This window comes from Miscanthus floridulus, chromosome 5, assembly GCF_019320115.1.
Source record: "Miscanthus floridulus cultivar M001 chromosome 5, ASM1932011v1, whole genome shotgun sequence".
Lineage (NCBI taxonomy): Eukaryota > Viridiplantae > Streptophyta > Magnoliopsida > Poales > Poaceae > Miscanthus > Miscanthus floridulus.
Window position 1 is genome coordinate 8,542,121 of NC_089584.1, and position 26,618 is coordinate 8,568,738.

Genomic DNA, 26,618 nt, shown 5'->3' on the forward strand with positions numbered 1-26,618 from the left:
TATCCGAACACCCCATGCGACACCCCATGTAACATCCGATGTGACGCACCAAAACTTTACACCCTGAATCTAAACACCACCTAAGTCATTATTCGATCTTTTCGCAATATAATCTCCTAGCAAGTGGTCTAAACTATGTCTAAAGTGAGACGGTTCCTGTTCAAAGCAACCAGAATAGCTCTCAAATGCGTTACAGAATCCAGGCATGGCAAAGCGCGCCTACTAATCTAGTATTGTCCTATTCTCGCTTGGCTGATAAGTCATGGCTAAAAGTACGGTTGACTGATTTGTTGTGAGAAAGTTATGATGTTGAATTTGATGAAACCAAGGGTTCACAAGAAGAGAATAAGAACTTGGAAGACGTTAGAGGCATTCAACTTTCAAATGCCATAAAGAACATGGATGTTGGTGAATTGAGGCATAAGCAAGTAAATGATAATGAAGATGATCAAGTGCAAGTGCTCACTAACTCAAATGTGCAAAATGACACAAATCAAACTAGAACAAGTGGCTCTCATGATAATGAACAAGATCAGGTGGCTAGTACATCATCTCAACTTAATGATCAAGCAAGCATAAGCAATTAAGTTCCAATCCTCCAACCAACCAATGTTGTAAGAGATCATCCATTGAACACTATCATTGGTGATATTTTAAGAGGTGTGCAAACTAGATCAAGATTAGCTTTATTTTATGAGCACTTCTTATTTGTGTCATCTATTGAACCAAAGAAGATAGATGAAGCATTGAATGATGTTGATTGGGTGAATGCTATGCATGAAGAATTGAATAACTTCACAAGAAATCAAGTATGGGAATTAGTAGAGAGACCAAAGGGACACAATGTCATTAGAACCAAATGGGTTTTTAGAAACAAGCAAGATCAAGATGGGATTGTAGTAAGAAATAAAATAAGATTGGTAGCACAAGGCTATACACATGTTGAAGGTCTTGACTTTGGAGAAACTTATGCCCCGATTGCTAGATTGGAAGCAATTAGAATCTTGCTAGCCTATGCTTGTGCCCATAGTATCAAGCTCTATCAAATGGATGTTAAGAGTTCATTTCTCAATGGTTATATCAATAAAGAAGTATATGTTGAGTAACCTCCCGGTTTTGAAGATGACAAGTTCGACCATGTGTACAAGTTGAAGAAGACATTGTATAGCTTGAAACAAGCACCTAGAGCATGGTATGAGAGATTGAGAGACTTCCTACTCTCTAAAGGATTCATTATGGGCAAGGTTGACACCACTCTTTTCATCAAGAAGATTGAAAAAGATTTATTTGTGTTGCAAATCTATATAGATGACATCATATTTAGATCAACCAATCAAAACTTTTGTGATGAGTTTGGAAAGATGATGGCTAATGAGTTTGAGATATCCATGATTAGAGAGTTAAGTTACTTTCTTGGTCAATTGAAGAATGGTACATTTATGAGTCAAGGCAAGTATATCAAGGACATGATCAAGAAGTTTGACATGAGTGATAGCAAAGCCATTAGCACACCAATAGGAACAAATGACAACTTGGATAGTGATGCAAGTGGCAATATGGTAGATTAAAAATTATATCGGTCTATGATTGGAAGCCTACTCTATGTGATCGCATCAAGGTCCGATATCATGTTTAGTGTATGCATGTGTGCAAGATTTTATGCCTCACCAAGAGAAAGTCATTTGAAGGCTACAAAGAAAATATTGAGGTACTTGAAGCATACGCAAAATATTGGTTTGTGGTTTCCCAAAGGAGCAAAGTTTGAGTTAGTTGGTTACTCTGACTCGGATTATGCAGGATGCAAGGGTGAAAGGAAGAGCACCTTAGGCAAATGTCAATTGTTGGGAAGATCATTTGTTTCATGGTCATCAAAGAAGTAAAATAGTGTTGCATTATCAACCGCCGAAGCCGAATACATATCCGCCGGTAGTTGTTGTACACAAATACTTTGGATGAAGGCCACTTTGAGTGACTTTGGAATCAAGTTCAAGGAAGTACCATTGTTATGTGACAATGAGAGTGCAATCAAGTTGACCAACAATCCGGTTCAACATACAAGAACAAAGCGCATTGATGCCCGCCACCATTTCATAAGAGATCACCAACAAAAAGGGGACATTTGCATTGAGAGTGTAGGCACCAAAGATCAACTTACCGATATATTCACCAAGACATTGGATGAGAAAAAGGTTTTGCAAGCTAAGGAATGAGTTGAACATATTGAATTTCTCAAATATGTGTTGATGCACCCCCCGCTTATATGACATGCCTCTCCTTCGAGCAATCCAAGGTAAAAGTTGATTGACATGGCATACATCCTTTCTAAGGACATGATTAGTGCATCTAGACATCTTTCATATTTAATAGGCTCATTCATGAAAATCAAATGAATTTGATGATTGTATGGTACCACTATTGCTTCTATGCTTATTTTAATCTAGTGGTAGCATATGACATGTTTGTGGGCTTGTAAACCTAGTGTTTGATCTAGACTATAAGCTCTAAGTGTTTAACTCAACATGGTATAAGATAACCATTATTTGGAGGTGTGAAGAAGCTTGTCCTTGGATCAAACTGAGTTAAATATCTTTGGCAAATGATCTAGATTAGACCAAATTTGGGAAAATGATCCTCGCCCCATTGATTGACATTGATAATCTCAACCTATCTACATTTTGAACCTTTGTGGTCATTGATGACAAAGGGGGAGAAAAACAAAGATATTAGTACAAGGGGAGAAAAACAAAGATATTAGTGTAGTGTACTAAGATAATGAAAAGACAACAAAGGGGAAGAACTTGACATAGGGGGAGAGATGTGACAAAGGAAAGGAATCAATTAAAATTTTGAGTACACAAGTAGGAGGAGCAAGCTCATAAACTTGTGTGGTGCATTTGAATGTGCATTTCATATGTTTACTTGCATGGCACAAGTTTTAAATTTCAATATCTATGCTTGTGTGGTGTATGCTAGTTGTAGGTTTGAATGATGAAATGAAAATCTAGCATGTATAGATTATCTAATGATTTCATTTCCAAGTGGTATCGAGCTAACCATGGTGCTAAGGATAGTATAATGGTGCACTCCAATTAGTATCATGCTTTAAAGGTCTATGTTTTATACCTTAGCATCATTTGGTAGACATTGTCTCCTATATTTCCTTACTAAGCATATGTGCAAGCTTCAATCCAAACTCTTATCACATATGTAGGGGGCAATTGCTACCATTTAGAGTTCATGAAACTTGTCCATATCCTTTTATACATAGTAAATATGCTTAGACAAGCAACATAGATTCAATTGAATTTCAAATCATATTTTTGTGAAAGAGTTGTCATCAATTACCAAAAAGGGGGAGAATTGAAAGCTCTAGTTTGGTTTTGGTAAATTGATGAAACCCTAAGTGCTAACCTAGTTTATCAAGTGATCATAAGATAGGTAGCACATTCCAAGTGGTGAAGCAAATGAAGATCATGATATGATGATGGTGATGCCATGGTGATGATCAAGTGCTTGGACTTGAAAAGAAGAAAGATAAAAACAAAAGGCTCAAGGCAAAGGTATAAATGGTAGGAGTCCATTTTTGTTTTGGTGATCGAGACACTTAGTAAGTGTGATAGAACCGCCTAATCTAATGCCTCCCAGGAGTGCTCGTCTTCAATTAGACACTAAGCACTCAAGAGAGGACACTAAATTACTCAGTTCCATCGGGCACACCCCATGAGAGAACCCAAAAATCCATATTTTCGCCATCAGGATCACAAATGAGAAAATAAGCTTACATCATTCTTAATCATTTTTTACATCACTTTTAATACAACATCAGAGTATAATATTTATTATTATAACAGCGGAATGTAATCATATTATTAGAGTTACGGACATTTTAATTGAACAACGGAATATAAGCATGTGAACAGAGTTACAACGGAAATAAACAGGTATTCATGGCATGATGAAGCATTGATATATAAGCTATGACAACAGATTATAAAGCTTTCATTTATAAAAACATTTAGTGAGAGTTATAAATAAACAATATGATCGTAGCGTAAAGGAAATCCTCTCTAAGCCCATTAGGAGGAATCCACACACAAGAGTCAGCTCAAGCCTCCACCTGTCACCTGCAACAGGGGGAATAAAACTCTAAGTACTCAATTGTACTTAGCAAGACTTACCCGATAGGAGAAAAGAGAAGACTCCAAAGATATGCAAGCTGTCTGGCTTATGGGTTGATTGCATTTGCAGGAAGCATTACTAAGCGTGCGTCCTTATATTCGATTTTTATTTATAGCCGCATTGGTTCATTAACTAACCATTCTATGTAAGCACCTGTGCTACTTTCAAGCAGGTGGTAAGCAATCAGATTTTCTTTTCTTTCCATCTTTTATCTTTTAGTTCTTACTACGGTGCTAGACACGAAACAAGTCGTACCAGATTGCTCGACGATTGGCTAATCAATGCCCCTAGCTAGGTACCCCAAAAACACATGCCCCACTTGTACCTAAGGCACAAGAAGGACCAACCCATCACTCTCCTGTTCCGGGTGTCTAGGTCCACGTCAAAACTAGGACTCCAAGCCTCCGCCCCTGAGTCTCGGACTTAGTGCGGTACAAGGACCTCCTCCACCAAAATAAAACCCTGACAGTCGGTCTAGAAAGAGCCGGATCCGTGATAAGAGAGCAATAAGTCTTCTAAACGCCCATACCCAAGTATGTGCTCGGGATAATAAGCCTGTGACTTGCCTCGATGGCTTATGCAACGATTGGTCCTTAACTGACACAGATAGGGAAAGCAGTGTAACCAAGCCATGCCCCACATCCATGGCGACACAACCTCTTACACCCACCAATACCCAAACCATATCCCTGCCCGGTCACCATTTTCCTTTCCACCATTTATATATTCCAAGTGATAATAATCCAATATTATATTTCCTATCTCTCGTGAGTGACAGCCATCACTCGACTTCTACCGAAGTCCTATAGCATAGCATTCTACACGATCCTGTCATACTAGTAAGACTCATAGGATAAAGATATATAAGCAAGTAGGGGTTATGCACCGGGGCTTGCCTTCAGCGGGCACGATGTCAGCAAAGTCAGTGATGGGTGGCTCCAAAACGTCCTCCTGTATGAGGATCTCCTCCTCGTACTCTTCTACGACTTTGTCGTACTCCTTCTCGCCCGCAGTCACAAACTCTACCAACTCGTTATCTATATGCATGAAATGATGGTGCAACGCTTAGTAATACGGCAATAGCATCTCTTAAAATAAGAATACATGTACCAGGCTACTAAGCTAACTCTAATGACTAATACGCAAAGTTACCTATTATTCCCCACTAAACAGGTATGAAACATTTCATGTATTACCTTAGCAACTAAAGACATCCTTATTGTTAATATCAATTTACTATACATATGATAAAACAAGGTGCACTAGCTACCATATTTATCAACCTATTCTAAGACCATAAAAATTACAGTGAGCACATAATAATACAATGAACCTACTGTAAAAGAATTTTAGGGTTAGCACTTCTACCAATGCATCACAAACATTCATTCTCTAAATAATCGTAATAATAACAAGCAACCTGGAATTAATAAGTAACCCTAAAACATCGCAGAACCATATGAACTAATTACACTAACAGATAGATCATGAATTTAGGAATCTAACAAAATTTATTTCACCATAAATAAATGAGCTCTAGAGATGAAGAAAATGATATTATCGGAGGAGGCTAATCTTGCTATTAGACTTGTTGACCAGCACGTGACTGTGAGTCTAGAAATAATGAAGAAGGAGAATGAAGGAATCCTTACAGGTTAGCTACCTTGGTCGATTACAGCTCGAAGAGGGAGATCGACAGAGCGCAGCCTTCCTAGGCAAGAACAGAGAAATTCGATTTAGAGAGTAAGATGGTGAGCGGCGGAGTGGGACGGCTCGGTGGGCTTGGCGTGTCCTTTATAGGCAGGAGACGCGGGTCTAGAGGTGGAGTTGGCATTTGGCTAGCTGGTCATGTGAATTAGATTTCACGTGATGGACTTGGAGTGGGTCTTTGATCATGAGTGAATTAATTCAAATGATGGACTTTGAGTGGTCTTTGGACTTAACGAGCACATCAGGACTGGAGTGTGCTTTGGGCTAAATATGCTTGGTGGTGGGGTGCTGGTTCATTCATGCAGGTCAAGGAATTAATGGAGGAGGAGTCCACAAGTCAAGAAATTAATGGAGGAGGAGACCACAAGTTAAGGAATTAATGGAGGAGGAGACCATAAGTCAAGGAATTAATGGAGGAGACCACAAGTCAAGGAATTAATGGAGGAGGAGACCACAAGTCAAGGAATTAATGGATGACACGTGAATTTCTACGAGCTGCTACGGTCGATCATCTTTGTTTGCTGAAGAGTGCGTGCAACACGCTAGAGGCTGTTGCCTAACTCGCCATTCATGACACGGCGAAGTAAAAGCACTATGTCTTTGCCAAAGAATGTACTGAAGCGTGTTTCGCAGGCTTGCGAGTGCCGAGTGCGTGCATGGAAAATTGAGGAGAAGAATAATAAGAGTAGGAGTTGAATCAGGATGAATGAAAGTGATTTGGGCTACGGAAGAATACTTGGACAAGGAATAAATTAGAGCTCAATTTAAGAATTAGTGCAATAAAATTTAATTTCTCATTTACCACGTGCAATAATACATAAACATGATGCTCATGATATGGTTTAGTGTTTTGATTAAGGCGTAATACCGAGGGTGTTACAACGACGCAATAATTTGGGGGATCCAAACGGTCAGGACGACAGCTATCGTGGTTACGTTACTAATTTATCTAGGGACTAAAACTAGTCTATACATAAACGTAAACATGTCACTAGGCCAAAGCGTTTCACTGAGCATGCTTATCAAAATAAACACATGAGTATATATATCATTTTATTTATTAATAGATTTTATTTTATTTATAAAAGTTGCTTTTCATGCTTAATCTAACAGTACAAACCATTTGTTGGCATCATCATTCGACATTTCTAAATATTTCTACGCACTGAGTAATTTAACTTGGGTGTTTATTTGAGCCTACGAACTAAGCCATATAGGATTCACTTCGCATCAAGTATCTTTTAAATCAGAAATTTCAAGAAACTCATTTCAAAAATTTGTCTTAGACCTAAATCGCGGTGCTAAAGGAGCTCGTAACACTAGGGGTGTTATAGTAAGTGTGATCATATTTAGGATCGATAGCCGTACTATTAAGAGGGGTGAAAGCTCATATCGAAATGTGGTTATCAAAGTGACACTAGATGCTCTAACTCATTGTATTTGCATTTAGGATCTAGTGGAGTGCTAACACCCTTAAAATATTTGTGAAAATATGCTAACACACATGTGCACAAGGTGATACACTCTACGGGCGTACACTCCACCGGTGTCACCGGCGCCCTATATAGAAAAGACATGATTTTATAGAGTGACCGGACGCTGGATGAGTGTGTTCGGTCCTGCTCACGTGACAGTGCACAGAGGAGACTGTGTGTGACCAGACGCTGGGTGAGTCCGGTCGGACTTGATCGGACGCGTCCGGTCATGAGTGGAGGCTTACTAGAAATGACCAGACGCTGGGGGTCCTGCGTTCGGTCATGATCAAACTGACACGTCCGGTCATAGCTGGAACCTTACTAGAAGTGACCGGACGCTGGGGTCCTGCATCCGGTCGTGGCACTGTGCTATGCCCGGTCATCACTTGACCGTTGGGATCGGGCGCTCAGTATTTGTAGAGAAGGATGACATGGCAGCCATTCATTGACCGGACGCTGGCTGGGTGCGTTCGATCGATCTAACCAGAGCGTTCGGTCACCCCATGTTGTGCCCAATGAAGGGGTACAACGACTCTATTTCATGGAGGCTTCTATTTAAGCTCCATGACCGGCTCTAGCTCACTCTCTTAGCCATTTGCATTGACATAGCAACCTTGTGAGCTTAGTCAAAGCCCTCCCACTCATCTCCATCATAGATTCATCATCTTTGTGAGATTGGGAGTGAATCCAAGTGCATTGCTTGAGTGTTTGCATCTAGAGGCACTTGGTATTCGTGTTTCGCTGCGGGATTCGCTTGTTACTCTTGGTGGTTTCCACCATCTAGACAGCTTGGAGCAGTGAGGATCGTCGAGCGGAGAGTGGTGATTGTCTCCAGCTCCGATCATGGTGATTGTAAGGGGTTCTTGACCTTTCCCCGACGTAGAGCCAAAAGGTACTCTAGTGAATTGCTCGTGGCTTGTGTGATCCTCATCTTGTGTTGGTTGTGCGGCACCCTATTGAGGGTTTGACGTGTAATGCCAATTAGCGCGTGAACCTCTAAGTGAGTGAATCGCCACAACAAGGATTAGCTTGCCAGCAAGCAAGTGAACCTCTGTAAAAATCAACATGTGGGCTTGGCGGGTGATGCCAATTAGCCGTCAAACCACTAAGTGAGTGGTCGACACAACGGAGACTAGCTTGGTGGCAACCAAGTGGACCTCAGGATAAAAATCACTGTGGTATCCTTGTCTTCCTGTTGGTTTGCATCCCCTTTACACAAACTTGTCTTTACATTTCATACATTGTGCTTGTGTAGTTGCTCTTGTAATTAGTTAGCTTATGTAGCTTGCTAGTTACCTTCTTACTTGTGTAGCATAGAAGTAGTTCCCTTGCGTGACTAATTTGGTTTTGGTAACCTTGTTAGTCACATTGCTTAGTTTGTGTAGTTAAGTAATTTATGCTCTCTAATTTGGTATTAGATGCTTTGTTATTGAGCATTGCTAGTAAGCTTAGGTGGCTTTGTGCATTTGCTTACTAATTTGTGTAGGTGCTCTCCCATTGCTTGAAGTACTAGTGGTATAGGTTTATGTGACCTTGCTTCTAGAATTAGTTATGTGAGCTCTAGCTAGCCAGGCACCTTTGTTGCCTAGTAAGGATCTTTATAAGGTGTTGTGAACTTAGATAGAGGGGTGTAGTCTTGGCTAGACCGATTGTTTTAATTCCGCATTTATTTCGGTTAACTGGAATGATTAAATTTAGAAAGGACTATTCACCCCCCTCTAGTCCGCCATCTTGACCCTACATATGATCAAGGGGAGCATGGTAGCGTGAGAAATTAGTTTTGAAGAGAAGCGGGTATACCTGCCCACTCCTATGGTTCAGGAGCCATTCTTCACGCTACCTATTATTGCTGTACCAATAGTGCAAGACACTGTAGTAACAACACATGTTAGTTCTCCTATGGCAACCATGAATGAACTTGAGGAACCTGTCCTTCAGGATCATCTAGAACCCGTTGTCACACATGAGGAAGAGCAACAACAGCCTCATATAGAACAAGCGTCATCTAACGAGGCCCCTAGAAGGTATCAAAGAGTCAAGAGATCAGACATTCCTGATGACTACAAAGTTTATGAATATGAGGAATTTCAAATGGAGAGTGATCCCACCTTATTTGAAGAAGCCATGAGAAGCGCTCACTCATCCAAGTGACTTGAAGCCATAGAAGATGAAATAAAATCAATGAAAACCAACGGTGTTTGGGACTTAGAAACAATTCCTAAATGAGCCAAGACAGTAGGCTGTAAATGGGTCCACAAAACTAAACATGACTCCAAAGGAAATATAGAAAGGTTTAAAGCGTGACTTGTGGCGAAAGGTTTCACGCAAAGAGAAGGCATAGATTACAATGAGACATTTCTCTAGTCTCATGTAAGGATTCTTTAGAATCATAATGGCGCTTGTAGCACATTATGATTTAGAATTACATCAGATGGATGTAAAGATGGCGTTCCTAAACGGGGATCTAGAGGAAAATATTTACATAGCACAATCAAAAGGTTTTATTGTGGAAGGAAAAGAACGTATAGGATGTCACCTGAAGAAATCCATTTACGGATTAAAACAAGCTTCAAGACGGTGGTATTTGAAGTTTGATAGTACAATAAGAAAGTTTAGGTTTTAAAAAAATATAGAGGACAATTGCGTTTATGCAAAGTTCAAGAATGTGAAATACATTTTCCTAGTCTTATATGCAGATGACATCTTGCTCGCTAGCAGTGATGTTAATCTACTACTAGAAACAAAGAAGTTCTTGTCCTCGAAGTTTGATATGAAGGATCTCAGTGAAGCTTCGTTCGTCCTAAGAATAGTGATTCACCGAGATAGAGAAAAAATGATTTTAGGATTATCACAAAAGACATATTTAGAAAAAGTTCTAAAGAAATACAATATGTAAAATTATAAGTCTTCACCTGCTCCCATAGTCAAGGGCGATAGATATGGAAAATTTCAATATCCCAGGAACCAATATGAGATTGATCAAATAAAAGTGGTTCCATATAGTTACAGTATGCTCAAGTGTGTACTCGCTCTGACTTAGCATTTGTTACCGGGTTACTTGGCAGATATCAGAGTAATCCAGGAATAGAACACTGAAAATTAGTAAAAAAAGTTTTGCATTACCTGCAAGGTACGAAGGGTCTCATGCTAACATATAGAAGATCTGATTTCCTGCATATAGAGGGGTATACAGATTCTGATTATGCGGGAGATGACAGAAAATTCACGTCAGGATACATATTCACTCTCGTAGGAGGAACTATATCGTGGAAAAGCTTAAAGCAAACCGTCACTATATGGTCCATAATGTATGCCGAGTTTGTAGCATGTTATGAGGCCATAGGGCAGGTGAATTGGCTGAAGAAATTCATGCCCGGGTTGAAAGTGGTAGATGACATACATAAACCACTCAAGTTATACTGCGATAATAATCCAGCAGTATGTTATACTCACAACAATAAGTCAAGTGGTGCTGCCAAACACATTGACATAAAGTATTATGTTGTGGAAAACAAAGTTTAGGATCATATAATTAGTCTTGAGCATATAAGAACAGAAAATATGCTCATGGATCCGCTTAAAAAATGCTTATCACCCAACGTGTTCAGAGAACATTTAGCCGGCATGGGTTTATGGGAAAGCCTATGATTCTTGGACAATGAGGGCCTAGTTGAGAATCTGTTTCAAAACAGAGAGGTGCATTGTAATTGTTTAATCTAATGGCAACTGACCGTAACGATGAGGCACGCTCTATGTACGATAGAATGAGAATAAGATAAAGTAAATAAGTTAAGTTTAAATCATAAGGTGAGATCAATGGGAAGAATGTTAAATTGATCTCGGTCAATTGGGTCCTTGGATCCGCGCCTTGATCGGGGGTGTCCAACCGCTCCATGGTTAGTGGATCCTCGTCGCACAGCGCCATAAAAAGGGAGATGGGAGCCGGGGCACAATGCACGAGGTTCACCTAAGCCGCTAGACACCCCACCGACATCCCAAACCCTAATCCGATCTAGAGAGGGGACGCTGCCAGCGACAGGAAGCGCCACCGCCGCCTCTGCGCCACACCGGACTCCCCTGCTTTTACTACTCCGACACCCTCCGGGATGACTACGCTATGGAAGGCTCGTCATCCTCTAAAACCGACGGTCAGATGCTCCTACATCTCTCTCTGTCTTCCTCTCCCGTAGCAAGTTCTAGGTCTAATTTGATTCAACTAGCAAGAGTTTCACCCTCCTATCTGCACCTAAATGATTCCTATGGACTAACAGGTGTTTGCTGATGATTCTTCGATTCGTTCATCTGTGTAGACGAGAGTAGATATTTTCACCTCAGCTGAATGAGTAGTCTTTCTTTCATCGGTCACCAGTGTTCAGACTTGCCCCTTTCAGACCGTTTCCTTCGATTTCCGATCTCCCTGAGACAGACAGGGCCCAGGCCTGATCGCAGTGGGAGCAGCTATGGAATGTTAGGTCAGTCAGGTCTCGCTCCGGTCCGTCATGGCCGGCAGCCGGCAGCCGGCAGTTCCGACCTGTTTTTTTTTTTTCATTTTTCTCCCCATCTGAAAGAGAACCAAATATCCTCTTGGATCCAGTCTGACTGACTGGCATTCCAATCCAAGCCACAGGATTTCGATTTTCCAAGGATAAGCAGCTCGACGTCTTGGTATTGTCCCCTGTGCAGTGGTCACCATACACAGTTTACATTACATGCCGCGGGTTCGGTGGCCGTAGACTTCACGGCCGGTCGCCACTCCATCTCATGCCATACATGTGTGCGTACGTGCATGCTGCCGCGCTCTGGATCCTGGTCTCCATGGGCCATGGCACAGCAGTCGTCCAGACTGAATTCATCTGGCCAATAACAGCGAAATTCGGCCAGAGTTCCGGTGATATTTTGAGCCTCTCTTATTATGTTCGTACCCCATCGTTTTCGTTTCACTTGAGCGCATGGTGTACGTGCCTGTGCCTCCAGCCTCATCTGGGCAATCTGGCCGACCGGCCCCCCTCCTCATCTCGTTTTCTGGGTGCCGCCCCACCACGCCGGTCAGCCAGCACGACAGTTTTTCCACGGTCCGCCGCCACAGAAAAACACAGCTCGGCCCCGCATGCAGAAGGAACTCGTGGCAACAACGGCGACGAGCGACGGCGCAGCCGGAGGCCGGCCACACGGTTGCTTTGCTCGCCGTCATAGCTCGGACAGGCTGGGCATCTATGCAATGTACAGTGCGACGAAGCCGTCTGAAGGCAGTGCCTTCCTGCCCGTGCCCGGTTTATGTCACGGACGGGACGGATGACGAGACGGCCTGATGTAATAATCGCCCGCCCAGTCCTGCGATGCCTTGCTTGTCTTGCAAAACGCGAGACTTTGAGGACCCGGCGGATGCAGGATTTTCCCAGTCAGGGATGGCGACATACATTGCATGTCCCCCTTTGTCACGAACAGACCTCCGGCTATGCTTAGATATAGGCAACTCTGGCCGTATCGGTCTGTAAGTCGGCCTGCAAACCGCAAGGGTGTATCTATTGGGCTTGGTCTATTTCTTTCGTTACTCTCAACGGTGTATCTACTGGGCTTGGCCTATTTCTTTTGTTACTCTGAACTTAAACTCACTATGTGGGAGGATGGGTGGATAGCGAACGATAAACCTAAAATTCCCCAACTCTTCCTCCTCGTGCAGTCCTGCTTTGGAGGCAGCGGCGCCGTGCTCCTCACCGTGCGAGTACGCCAGCAAAACCTTCTAGTTACCTCCGGATCGTGACATTTGGTATCAGCCGATTCGTCCTTGTTGTTTGATCCGTAAAATCCCGTGTAGTTTCATCGCGGTTGGATCTAGCCGGTGTTCGATTGAATTCGATTCCGCCACCTCAATCCGTCCTCGACCGAGTTCGTCAGCTTCCACCACCACCTATTCCGCTGGCGAGAGGACCTACCCTTGCAACTCGCATGACCACCGCCGAGGAAAAGCTAGACGCGCTGGCCACGCAGATGAAGTCCATGCTCTAGCTCATGGAGACCTTCAATCGTTGGCGCCCGGACATCGACAATTTCGCCACTGCCCTCAGCAAGGACCTCAAGGATCTGACGTCGCGCGTCGAGGCGTTGGAAGCAACTCCCAACAATGCTCCGCCTCAGGCCTTGAAGTGCGAGGAAGAGGGGTGGGCCGTGGTTGGCCACGACGTTCATCCACCACCACAGTGGTCTGATGGAAAGACCACTGTCCTTCCTCAACCCCTGGCCAATGGTCAGTTTACCGCTTCCACTTCTAATGCCGTCGTATCACCCGACATGGTTCCTTATTATCATGTCCATACCTAGCGTGAATTCCGTTTTCTTAAGGCTGAGTTTCCTAAGTTTGAGGGTTCGCATCCTAAAGTGTGGAAGGAAAACGCTGAGAAGTATTTTGATATGTTCAATATTCCCGTTCATCGTTGGGCTCCCTTTGCAACCCTTCATTTCAAAGGCATTGCTCAGTTGTCGCTACAAACTTATGAAGCCCAACATCGTGTTGATAACTGGGTGGAACTCTGTATTGCTGTAGATACTAAATTTGGCAAGAATTTGTATCATAACTCCATGCAGGAATTGGTTAGCATCAAACAAACTGCTGATGTGCAAGAATATTATGATAGATTTAATATAGCCATGCATAGGGTGTTAGTGCACAACAATCATCTAGATGATGTCTTCTTTGTTAGCAAATTTTTTGCAAGGGTTGAAGCCAGAAATTAGAGCTGATATAGTTTTACACAAACCTAGAACTGTTGATCTGGCACTCTCTTTGGCACTTATGCAAGCGGAGGTGTTGGATAGTCAGAACGCATCTTACACGCGACGCCCACACAAAGACTACAACAAATTCAACAAACAAGCCATCATATCTCAGCCGGGCATTTTGGGCAATCCAACAGTACAAGAAGCTAAACCCAAGTGGGACGACAAATGGACCATGCTCAGAGCTCAGCGTCGTGCCCAAGGCTTATGCATGAAGTGTGGAGAGAAATGGGGTAGGAATCATAAATGCCCCGAGAAAGTGTCATTACATGTCTTAGAGGAAGTCATGGAAATCTTTTCAGAAGCCATCAAATGTGAGCCTACCTCTAATGAATGCAGCGATGACGAGGTATTTTCCTTGTCTCAAGCTACAACGGTGGGTGTGCAGGGCAAGAAAACAATCAAAATCACTGGGCTGGTTAATAGTCAAGAAATTCCTATTCTGATTGACTCGGGCAGTTCTAGCTCTTTCGTCAGTGAGAAGACCGCTGACACCTTACAGTGTGTTGTTACATCAGCTCCTCCTATATATGTCACAGTGGCCAATGGTGAAAAGCTTCTGAGTTAGCAGCAGGTCCTCAACTTCACTTGGTGGACACAGGGTCATACTTTCTTGACCAATGTCAGAATTCTTCCATTACCTTACTATGACATGGTGTTATGTATGGATTGGCTAGAGAGATTTAGTCCCATGTGGATCCACTAGAAGAGAATTATTGCGGTTCACTTATGTTGGGCAGAGAATCAGTCTAAAGGGAGTTAAGGACAAATTGTCTAGCTGTCACAAGCTGAAAGCAAGGAAGCTGAAGGGTCTACTCAGGAAAGTGGAGTAGCTCAAATGATTCATCTATGTCAAACCCAACCCAACTCACCCACTAAATCCATTCCTGCACAAATCCAGACTCTGGTTGATAGCCATGCCCACCTTTTCAAAGAACCTGATTCCCTTCCACCACCACAAGCGTTTGATCACCACATCCCATTACTTCCAAGTGTCAAACCTGTAAACATAAAGCCTTATAGATATTCACCTTCCCAGAAAGACGAAATTGAGCGCCAAATCCAGGAAATGTTAACCGATGGAATTATCAAACCCAGTCATAGCCCCTTTGCCTCCCTAGTTATTTTGGTGAAGAAGAAAGATGGTAGCTGGCGTTTCTATGTGGATTACAGGCAGCTGAACAACATCACTGTGAAGGACAAGTATCCTCTCCCAGTTGTTGACGAACTCTTGGATGAACTCAATGGAGCAGCCTGGTTCACAAAACTAGATATGCGCTTTGGCTATCATCAAATCAGACTGCAACTAGCTGATGAAGAGAAAACAACATTTAAAACCCATAGTGGGCATTAGGAATTTCAGGTGATGCCCTTCGGGCTCACCAACGCTCCTACAACATTTCAAGCTCTAATGAATACCATTTTCAAGCCTCTACTCCGCAAGTGTGTACTAGTATTTGTGGCTGACATCTTGATCTATAGTCCAATGCTCGAAAGCCCACTTGGAACATTTACAAGAGGTTTTCAATATCCTCTAGCAACACCAGTTCTTACTCAAGAGATCCAAGTGCTCATTTGCCCAACAGAATTTGGAGTATCTAGGACACATCATCAGTGCCCAAGGAGTGGCCACAGACCCCAAGAAAATTGAAGCAGTGGCCAATTGGCCCACTCCAACAGATCTCAAGTAGCTATGGGGTTTCCTCGGGTTATCCGGTTACTACCGTAAATTTATCAAGAATTATGGCTTGATCAGTAGACCATTAACTGATCTTCTCAAGAAGAATGTTCTCTTTCATTGGACCCCCCAACTGCAAGCGAGTTTTGATGCTCTCAAGCGGGCCTTGATCTCTGCCCCTATCCTGGTGTTACCAAATTTCAACAAGCCATTTACAATCGAGACAGATGCTTCATTCATAGGCATTGGTGCTAGCAAGGCACTTGGACCCAAAGCTCAAGGACTATCTACATACGAAAAAGAATGCATGGCAGTAATCTCGACAGTTACCAAGTGGAAATCTTATCTGCAACACCAAGAGTTCACTATAGCCACTAATCATAAAAGTTTGATCCACTTGGGAGAACAAAAGCTACAAGAAAGGATGTAGCACAAAGCCTTCCTCAAGCTTCTTGGTCTGCAATACAAGATATTATACAAGAAAGGGTTAGAAAACAAGGCTGTTGATGCCTTATCCCGGCAAGCTGAACCTAGCACAGTTGTAGCCATATCTACCAGTACACCTAGATGGCTAGAGATCATAGTGGAAGGTTATACCAAGGATGATCAAACCAAGCAACTTCACGCAGAACTCAATATTACTGGGTCAAATGATAAAGGCTTCTCACTATCTGATGGTCTCATCAAGTATAAAAACAGAATTTGGCTATGCAATAACACAGAAGCACACCGGGTAGTGTTAATGGCACTCCATTCTAGTGGTTTGGGAGGACGCAGTGGTATTACTGCCACTTATCACAAGGTTTGGGCCCTGTTTGCCTGGCCCAATTTGAAGTAGCCTGTCACTGACTACATCAACGCTTGCGAGGTATGTGCCCAGGCTAAACCTGAACATTGTCGTTTGCGGGGTTTATTGCAACCATTGCCTGTCCCCCAACACGCTTAGCACACTATCAGCCATGATTTCATAAAAGGTCTACCCAAGTCCAAGCACTTTGATACTATCTTGGTGGTTGTCGACAAACTGACCAAATATGCCCACTTTATATGTCTCAGTCATCCATACACTGCCCTCTCTATTGCTCAAACCTTCATTTCCAATGTCTACAAATTACACGGCATGCCCTCTGATGAGGACATCACTTCTTCATCACAAACAAGCCAAGGAGAGGAGGAGGACTAGCATGGGTGTCCAATTTATCTTTCTCATGGTGGAGGCCCAGTCCAACTGAAGTTGGAGCCCATCTCGGGTTCTAAGACCAGTCTGCCTTAAACTAGTCACCCAGGACGCATCCAGACTCTGTTTTCGACGACCCATATATGGTTGGAAAGATAATTTGATAAGGAAGCCAATCCAAGTGGTCTCACATCAAAAAAACCTTTAGAATCAATGGAAATCATCGAAACAAGTTAGCATCCAGAATCTGCCATGGTGCTACGACACCGTCTTTTAGTCTGTTGGACTGTGTATCGTGTTTGGGCCCATTAGGGGGTGCGTCCAGGGGGGTGACGCCCAATACTCTATAAATAGCAGCCGTCGCTCTTCTTAGGGTTTGGGTTTTGTTTAGTTCTTGATTTTCTCATGAAATAGACATCGTTTTGCTGCAACTGTGCCGTCAAGGCTGCTTGCTGTGAACCAGGGCCCCAGTTCTTGATCTTGTTTGTCTGTTGCGATTAGTCCTTTCGAAGAAAGACTTGAACTCCTTGTTATCATAAGCCTCATATTTATTTGCAATTTCAGATTGCGTTCATCCTGTTCTTGCTTATGTTCTCGGTTCGCTTGCAGGGAAACCTTTTCACCGAGGTCAATCACGTTCGCATGGTTGATAACCAACGGATCAATGGTGTAACGGTTGCGGGGGTCCAAAACAAGCTTGGTTCGAAGCCTAGATCATGAACGTTGAGTATCCACCAATCGATGCTATCGTACCTTTCGAAATATCGGGCCTAGTCTACATCAAGTGGTATCAGAGCCCTTGTTGCCCGTTAGGTATAACTTGGTATTTCCCTTTAGATTGTTACTATTTTTGCATTACTTATAGTCCACAAAAAGCAAAAAAAATACACCGCCACATATTCCCTGTCCTATAGCCTTGTTGTGCCATGCAATTTCGTCTCTCTATCGCGTGGTTGAGTTTGTGCCCTAGGTCAAGCTCGGGTTGCTGGTTTTATATCATTTTTTAGTCTAATTTATGTTTTCCCTTTGTTTTTTATCATAATCCATGAACACCTTCAAGTATTGTTGTGCTTCCTTTATATCCATCAAACCCTAGTTCATGCCATCTAATTTGTTATACTTGTCTTTACTGTTTCCATCAAATCCTTGTTGCCGTGACTAATTTTGCGTGTATTGTTCCGTTTTGTCCTCTAATTCGGTGTTAGTTCATAAAACTGGTCTAGTTTTTGCATACGAACTCGGATTTCGATGTTCCATATATCAAAATTGATTAGAAAATTTTTTTGGATCCGTCCATCCCTCGACTTGTTGGGGTCAGAAATTTTTATTTTGATCAAAAACTGGTCACAAGATCCTCTTTTCGTGGTCACAAGCTTTTTGTTGATTTTGAGCACGTCTTCTGAAATTTCCACATGCCATGTCTTTCACTTATTTAAGCTCATATTTTTTGTGGTTACTTCTTTTGTGCTCCTAAATGAAGAAAAAATATCAAAAAATAAATAAAAAGAAAAGTCAAAGAATCCCCAAAAACAACGACAGCCCAAAAATAGAGAAAAAAGATAGAGACAAAAGTGGAACAATATCTAGAGCACATAGAGAGCGTCATTTGAGCTGTGTTTGCGTGTGCTGATTTTTGCCTTATTCCTAATCATATTCCTGCTGTTCACATTACTTAATACATCTGGTACTTGGAACGTGAGTAGGCCAACAACTAAGACAAGTACTTGGGATACTTATTCAACTTTGCTATTCAGTTACGAATTTTACTATTCCTTGCTACTATATTGTGCCTATCCAAGCTCCACTTTCTTCTAACCAAGTACAGGTTCGCCTTGCAACTGTTACACTCAGGCTACAATGGTATCACAGTCACCGACCAATTGCACCGTCTGTTGCTTTGGTAAGAACACTTATAAGACCGTGGTAAGATGCTTGAGAGTTAAGTGTCTTATTTTTCCCTATCCACAACCTAAGTAGTTGGTAGGGATAATATTATTTGTGTTGCCTTCTTCCTTCTACTAACCATGTTAGGAAAAGTGGATGGCAGCGGCAAAGGAAATAGGGACACACCTATAGATTTCAATGACTGTGTTTCTAAGAATGAGCTTCATGCCATTCTTGATGACAAGTTCAATGAGATCCTTCAACAAATCACCAACTTGGCCAAGAGGATTGAAGATGTTGAATAACGACATCCTAAACCACGTCCTGAAGATGATGATGATGATCTCTCTGAGGAGGAGGATGGCGACGCAGAGGCTGAAGCCGAAGCTCAATGACGTGCTAAGGATGCACGTAACTGTAATTGGTTGAACTTTAATCGATGCGGTATGGGAGGTAATAACCAAGGTAATAATGATCCTTTCTCTAAAACCAAGTTTAAGATGTCTCCTTTTTCTAGTTCTGCTGATCCTGAAGCATATTTAGATTGGGAGATGGCTGTAGATAAAAATTTAGCTCCCATCAAGTCCCTGAAGAATATAGAGTTAGACTTGCTACTGAGTTTACTAGTTTTGCTCTTTTCTGGTCGAATAATATTTACAATAATGTTAATGCTAATGCTCAAATACCTCAAACCTGGACTGTACTTAAACGACAAATGAAATCGAGATTTGTTCCTCCATACTATTAGCGTGATCTGCGATTAAAACTGCAACATTTAAATCGAGGTAGTAATACTGTTGAGGAATATTATCAGGAGCTTTTAATTGGTCTAGCGTGTAGTAACATACAAGAGGATGAAATGGATAAGTGTTCTAGATTTTTTGGAGGTTTGCGTCGTGAAATACATGATGTTCTTGACTATAAAGAATGGACTAGATTTTTTTTAGTTATATCATTATGCTCTTAAAGCTAAAAGGGAAGTACAGGGACGACAACCTATGCGTTCCATGACTTCGTCCACTCCTTCACGTCCAACCGAGGTGAGTAAATTTTCTTATGAGCAGACACCACCAGCGCATGTAAAGAAGAGTTCTTCTATCACACCTTCTTCTATGGATCTACTACACCTTCCTCTAGCAGTTCTTCTAAAATTGTTTGCCACCACTACAAGGGCATGGGACATATTGCTAAAGAATGCCCTAGCAAACGCGCATATATTGCTACTGATGATGGTGGGTATGCTAGTGCTAGTGATTAAGAGAATGAATTTGCACTTACAACTGATCTTTATGCAGATAAATTTACGGATAGTGCTGAAGATCTTGATGAGGTAATTGATAGTGTGACATGCACTGCAAACTATAAATCAATCCTTGTCCAGCGTATTTTGAGTACACAAGTTGAGCCAGTAGACAAGCTACAACGCCACAATTTATTTCAAATGTTCCTCATTGTCAATAATTTCCGTGTTCGTGCTATAATTGATGGAGGGAGCAGCAATAACTTAGTAAGTTCTAAGCTTGTCAAGACCCTTGGTTTATCTACACGTGCCCTTCCACATTCATACCATGTTCAGTGATTCAACAATAGTGGTAAGGCAAAGGTAACACAATCTGCTCATGTGTATTTTTCTATCGGATCATACCATGATTATGCTTATTTTGATGTCATGCCTATGCAAGCTTGTTCACTTTTGTTAGGCCACCCTTGGCAATATGATAATAATGTTCTACATTATGGTAGGCAAAATAGATATACTTTTATATTTAAGGGAAAGACCATTGCTTTACTTCCATTAACTCCTGCTGAAATTATGCAATATGAAAAGGAACTTGCTGAAAAGAAAAAGAAAGGCCATGATAAAGACATTAGCAAACCAACAAATGAACCATAAAGTACCATGAAAGAAGTTTTATTTGCTCTTAAATCTGTTCTTGCTGATCATGATGAACCTTGTTATGCTTTAACTTGTACATCACCTATATGTCCACTTGGTCCTGCTTCTAGTGCTATGCCTCTTGTTGGTACTAACCTTTTGCAGGATGAGGATGAATTCCCAACAGGAAAGCCACCATGGCAGCCGCCTTTGCAAAGGATTGGGTGCCAAGATGAACGCCTTCCTCCAGAGCCATCGCTGATGTCATCCAATGGAGGAGACGATCTACTTCAGTCGAGGACGACTTCAATTCAAGAAAGGAAGGATGATGAGAACATCACTTCTTCATCACATATAAGCCAAAGAGAGGAGGAGGACCAGCATGGGCGTCCAATTCATCTTTCTCATGGTGGAGGCCCAGTCCAACTAAAGTTGGAGCCCATCTTGAGTTCCAAGACCAATCTGCCTTAAACTGGTCACCCAGGACGCATTTGAACTCCGTTTTCAACGATCCACATATGGTTGGAAAGATAATTTGATAAGGAAGCCAATCTAAGTGGTCTCACATCAAAAGACCTTCAGAATCAATGAGAATCATCGAAACAAGTCAGCATCCAGAATCTGTCAGGGTACTGCGACACCGTCTTTTGATCCGATGGACCGTGTATAGTGTTTGGGCCCATTAGGGGGCGCGTCTAGGGGGTGACGCCCAAGACTCTATAAATAGCAGCCATCGCTCTCCTTAGGGTTTGGATTTTGTTTAGTTCTTGATTTCCTTATGAAACAGACATCGTTTTGCTGCAACTGTGCCGCCAAGGCTGCTTACTGTGAACCAGGGCCCCAGTTCTTGATCTTGTTCGCCTATGGTGATTAGTCCTTCAAATAAAGACTTGAACTCTTTGTTATCATAAGCCTCATATTTATTTGCAATTTTAGATTGCGTTCATCTCGTTCTTGCTTGTGTTCTCGATTTGCTTGTAGGAAAGCCTTTTTGGTGAGGTCAATCACGTTCGCGTGGTTGATAACCAACGGAGCAGTGGTGTAACGGTCGTGGGGGTCTGAAACAAGCTTGGTTTGAAGCCTAGATCATGAACATCGAGTCTCCACCAATCGACGCTATCATACCTTTTGGATGATCGGGCCTAGTCTACATCACCCTCTATGATCATCTTAGATAGAGATCACATCTTCACCAGTGCCCTATGGCAATAGCTCTTCAAACTTACTGACACTACACTCAACATGAGCTCAGCCTATCATCCACAGACCGACGGTCAAACAAAACGCTTGAACCAGTGCCTAGAAACCTATCTTCGTTGCATGGTGCACTCCTGTCCTCACAAATGGGCTCAGTGGGTTCCTTTAGCCGAGTTTTGGTATAATACTACATACCACTCTGCCCATGGTCACACTCCCTTTGAGGCTTTATACGGGTACCCACCCAAGCACTTTGGCATTACACTTACATATGCTTGTTCAACTCCTGATTTGGAGGATTGGCTCTAGTCCAACACAATCTGGCTCGAGCCCAACAATGCATGAAACATCAAGCTGACAAGAATCGTCAAGAAAGAACCTTCGTTGTTGGTGATTGGGTGTATGTCAAACTGCAACCCTACATCCAACAATTTGTTGCCTGTCATACCAACCAGAAACTAAGTTACAAGTATTTTAGACCATATCTGGTGCTCCAAAATGTGGGTAAGTAGCCTACAAGTTTCAGTTACCTGCTACTAATCAAATTCATCATGTTTTGCATGTTTCACAGTTAAAGAAGGCTCTACCTCCAAATACCACCCTGTTGACTGATGACGAGCTTCAACTTCTCTACATGCTAGAAGGGCTTCCACCGTCCTAGGTACTGGATAAGCATCTTCATCTGGTGGGTCACCGGGTGGTGCCGGTTATTTTGTTGCAGTGTGAATCCTGTCCAGTGCATTGGGCTACTTGGGAGCATGCCACTTCTGTACCAGCGTCGATGCTTCAGTCTTCTCCTTCTGCATTGTGGGGGTGTGCTGCAACTTAAGGAGGGGGAGATGTCACAAACAGGCCTCCAGCTATGCTTAGATATGGGCTACACTAGCTGTACCAGCCTGTAAGTCGGCCTACGAGCCACAAGGGTGTATCTACTAGGATTGGCCCATTTCTTTCATTACTTTGAACTTAAACTCACTGTGTGGGAGGATGGGTGGACAGCGAACCATAAACCTAAAATTCCCCAACTCTTCTTCCTCCTTGTGCAGTCCTGCTTCAGAGGCGGTGGCGCCGTGTTCCTCGTTGTGTGAGTACACTGGGAAACCCTTCTAATAACCTCCATATCATGACACCCTTGGCCCTTGAGACTGAACCGCATATTTCCAAGCATGCATGCGTGCGCTGGGCATTGGCATGGATGAGCCAATGAATGAACAATGTGCTTGGATTGGATGCCGAGAGATGCATATGGGGTGACGATGACCTCAGCTGCTAGCGGTCGCTCAAAATCACATTCTAACCTAAATAGAGGATTTGCTCAGAATATACAGATCCTAAGGATCATTGGTGACACAACATTAATCCGTAGGACGCGGCCGATCTTCTCTGTGTTTCGTTTTGGTGCTTATGAGTTCCTGAATTTAGACACGGCAATTTGATACAGTAGCAATTGGTTTGATTTCACATGACACTCAGGAACATGAAAAGAAAAAATCCTACATTGCATTCCAAACAGGAAGGACCTGAAGGAGAAATGGGGATTGGAACAATGAAAAGGAGCAAAAGGGGCAGCAGAAGGGGATGTGTCACGTGTAGACGTGCTTGCTGCTATCCAAACCACGATGTTCATCCTGCTCAAAGTGCAGTGGATATGATTCTTATTTCTCTCTCTTTACCCATAAAGAATGGATAGGATAAGAGGGAGCAAGAGATTCTTTAGAACTGCGAGAACTAGAATGCATGCATGCCTCAGCTTCAGGATAAACCACAAAAGACGATGATGCAACCAGCAGTAGTATTCTGTTGCTAGATATCTATCTGAACTATACTGGTTTGGTTCCTTTGCGATCAATCCACCAGGAACAACATCTCCGGCTTCATTCCCCATCCGATTTGGATCTCGATGCCCCTCCTACTACCCTGTCCCGACTTTCCTTTTTCACGTGTGGTCTGGTCACTCATTCGTGGGTCATAACTCACACATCATGATATATACTCATTGGGGATCAATACTAGGGTACCCAAAGAGAAAAAGATAATAACCATCTAAAAGGATCAAGATGCCCAAGAGGAGGGGGTGAATTGGGCTAATTCTAAATTTCTTCACAATAATTAAATCCTATGGTTAGCCTAATTAACCCCTTGTGCCTAGAAAGTGTTCCTAATTGTTCTACCGCACAAAAGACTTGCAACCTAAGTTCTAATCCTACTCTAGCATGGCAATTCTAAGAATGTAAAGACATGAATTGAATTGCTCAAAGTAAATGCCCAAAGTAAATTCTCAAAGTAAATAGAGAGGAAGGAACACAGCGATGTTTTGCCGAGGTATCGGAGAGTCGCCACTCCCCACTAGTCCTCATTGGAGCACCCGCGCAAGGGTGTAGCTCCCCCTTGATCCACGCAAGGATCAAGTGCTCTCTACGGGTTGATTCTTCGACACTCTGTCGTGGTGAATCACCCACAACCGCTCACAACTTGGCTTGGGTCATCCACAAGCTCTTTGGATGATCACCAAGCTTCCAATCACCACCAAGCCATCTAGGTGATGGCGATCACCAAGAGTAACAAGCACGAACTCTCACTTGACCACGACAAGCCTAATGAGAAGGTGGATGCACACTTTGCTACTCATGATCTTCACTAATGAGGGCTCTTTTTGGGATTCTCAAATCTCAATCACCTCACTAGGACCTTGCTCTTCTTGGCACTCTCTAAGGCATTTCTCAACTGTTGAAATGAGCAAAAGTACCCCCACACACGAGTGGAGGTGGTATTTATAACACCGGCTAAAAAACGAACCGTTATGTGCCTCTACGGGGTGACCGGACGCTCCGATCATGTTGACCGGATGCTCCAATCAGTATACCCCGAACTCCAGTGTTTACAGTGTGACCGAATGCTAGCAGCGTTCGGTCAGCACTAACCAGATACGTCCGGTCACGATTTTCCCTCTCTGGAACCATACTGGAGTCGACCGGACACTGGCCCTCAGCGTCCGGTGACATGACCTCGTAGCGTCCGGTCAATCCAGACGCAATCACCTTGGTCAAATAAACTGACCGGGCCCTGAGCCAATGTTCGGTCACACTGGAGCCAACATCCGATCAGTATTTGACCCTCCATTCACTTTCAACTCTCGAACATATGTAAATGAAGTTTGCTCCATTGGATCAAAGGGCTATTGTGGAGCTACCTAGTGCTAGTTTTAACAAGTGTGCACCACACCTAACTCACTAGACTTACCTAGGTCAAGCTACCCATTCATACCCCCCTTAATAGTATGGCCAAAGGAAAAATAAAGTCCTAAACTACTCTAAGTGTCTCTCCAACTCCAATCGACACTTAGAACTAGTCCATCCTTTGAAAAACTAAAATGATTTTCATCGTAGGGGCATGACAACCATGATTGCCTAATCGATCTCCATTACTATGACCTAACTCAATTGTTTCTGCAAAACACACGTTAGTCACAGTAATCACGTATTGTCATTAATCACCAAAACTCAACTAGGAGTATAGATGCTTTCAATCTCCCCCTTTTTGATGATTGATGACAATACTACCTCGAGTATGTGAAAGAGATAAGGTTTTTAACATCCTTAGATCATATAAGCTTTAGGCAATAAGAACAAAGGTGTTAGACAAGCTTATATGACCCAAGCCATCATGATGTACTCAAAAGATATGAAATATGCATGAGTACAAGTAATAAAGCTCATTTGCATCGGAGTAAAGCGCAGAAGCAAAGGCAAATGAGCAAAACATGTGATATGACATATAAAGAATTCAAAGTAGAGAGCACACATGTCAAATATCATGATCACGTAGATATCACTATCACATAGATATAGTAGTAAACATGAATGCATAATGTATCACACGCACAAAAGCATAATAGTGTATCTCACAAATAGAAACTCCAAATCTAAATAGATAAGCTAATATAATAACTAAGCTCCCCCTAAGCCTGACATACTCGAACCCTCTCCCCCTTTGGCGTCAAACACCAAAACCTACGGGTCGGTCGGCGGAGCTGCAGCAGACGAGCTAGGCACTAAGGTACGAGGAGCAAGGTGGAACTAGGTGCCATCATCGTCTAATCCTGAGCTCTATGCTGCCTAACCCTCTGTAGTTGGTACTGACGCTGAAGCAGTCTGGGTCGGATCAGGAACTGGTGCTGCTGTAGGCTAAGCTGGTAAAACTAAAGCAGCTGGCTCTGATGATGCCACTGAGGAGGGGAGCGTCTCTGTCGTCGCTGTGATAGGTGCAGCCATAGAAGGACCTAGAATATGCAGGTATGGAGGAGTGGGCTGCCCTATCAACTCACTGAAGGAAGCACCAAGGCTCCTTGACACTATGGTCTCTGGCTCTAGCAGTGATGACATCTCAGCCGGTGTGAAGCCCTAAAAGCTCTAGTTTGGTTTTGGTGAATTGATGAAACCCTAAGTGCTAACCTAGTTTATCAAGTAATCATGAGATAGGTAGCATACTCCAAGTGATGAAGCAAATGAAGATCATAGCATGATGATGATGATACCATGATGATGATCAAGTGCTTGGACTTGGAAAGAAGAAAGAGAAAACAAAAAGCTCAAGGCAAAGGTATAAACCATAGGAGCTATTTTGTTTTGGTGATCAAGACACTTAGAGAGTGTGATCACATTTAGGATT

General features: G+C 42.7%; 1 long non-coding RNA gene across 1 annotated transcript; it reads right to left on the bottom strand.

Annotated features, from left to right (window-relative positions):
* Positions 1-3,923: 3,923 nt before the first annotated feature.
* LOC136451459 (uncharacterized) lies at positions 3,924-5,939 on the bottom strand. Its single transcript, XR_010758599.1, has 3 exons — positions 5,843-5,939; positions 5,076-5,216; positions 3,924-4,124 (listed from the first exon to the last, which is right to left on the bottom strand). It is a non-coding gene; the product is annotated as an uncharacterized lncRNA (long non-coding RNA).
* Between the last annotated feature and the right edge of the window lie 20,679 nt (positions 5,940-26,618).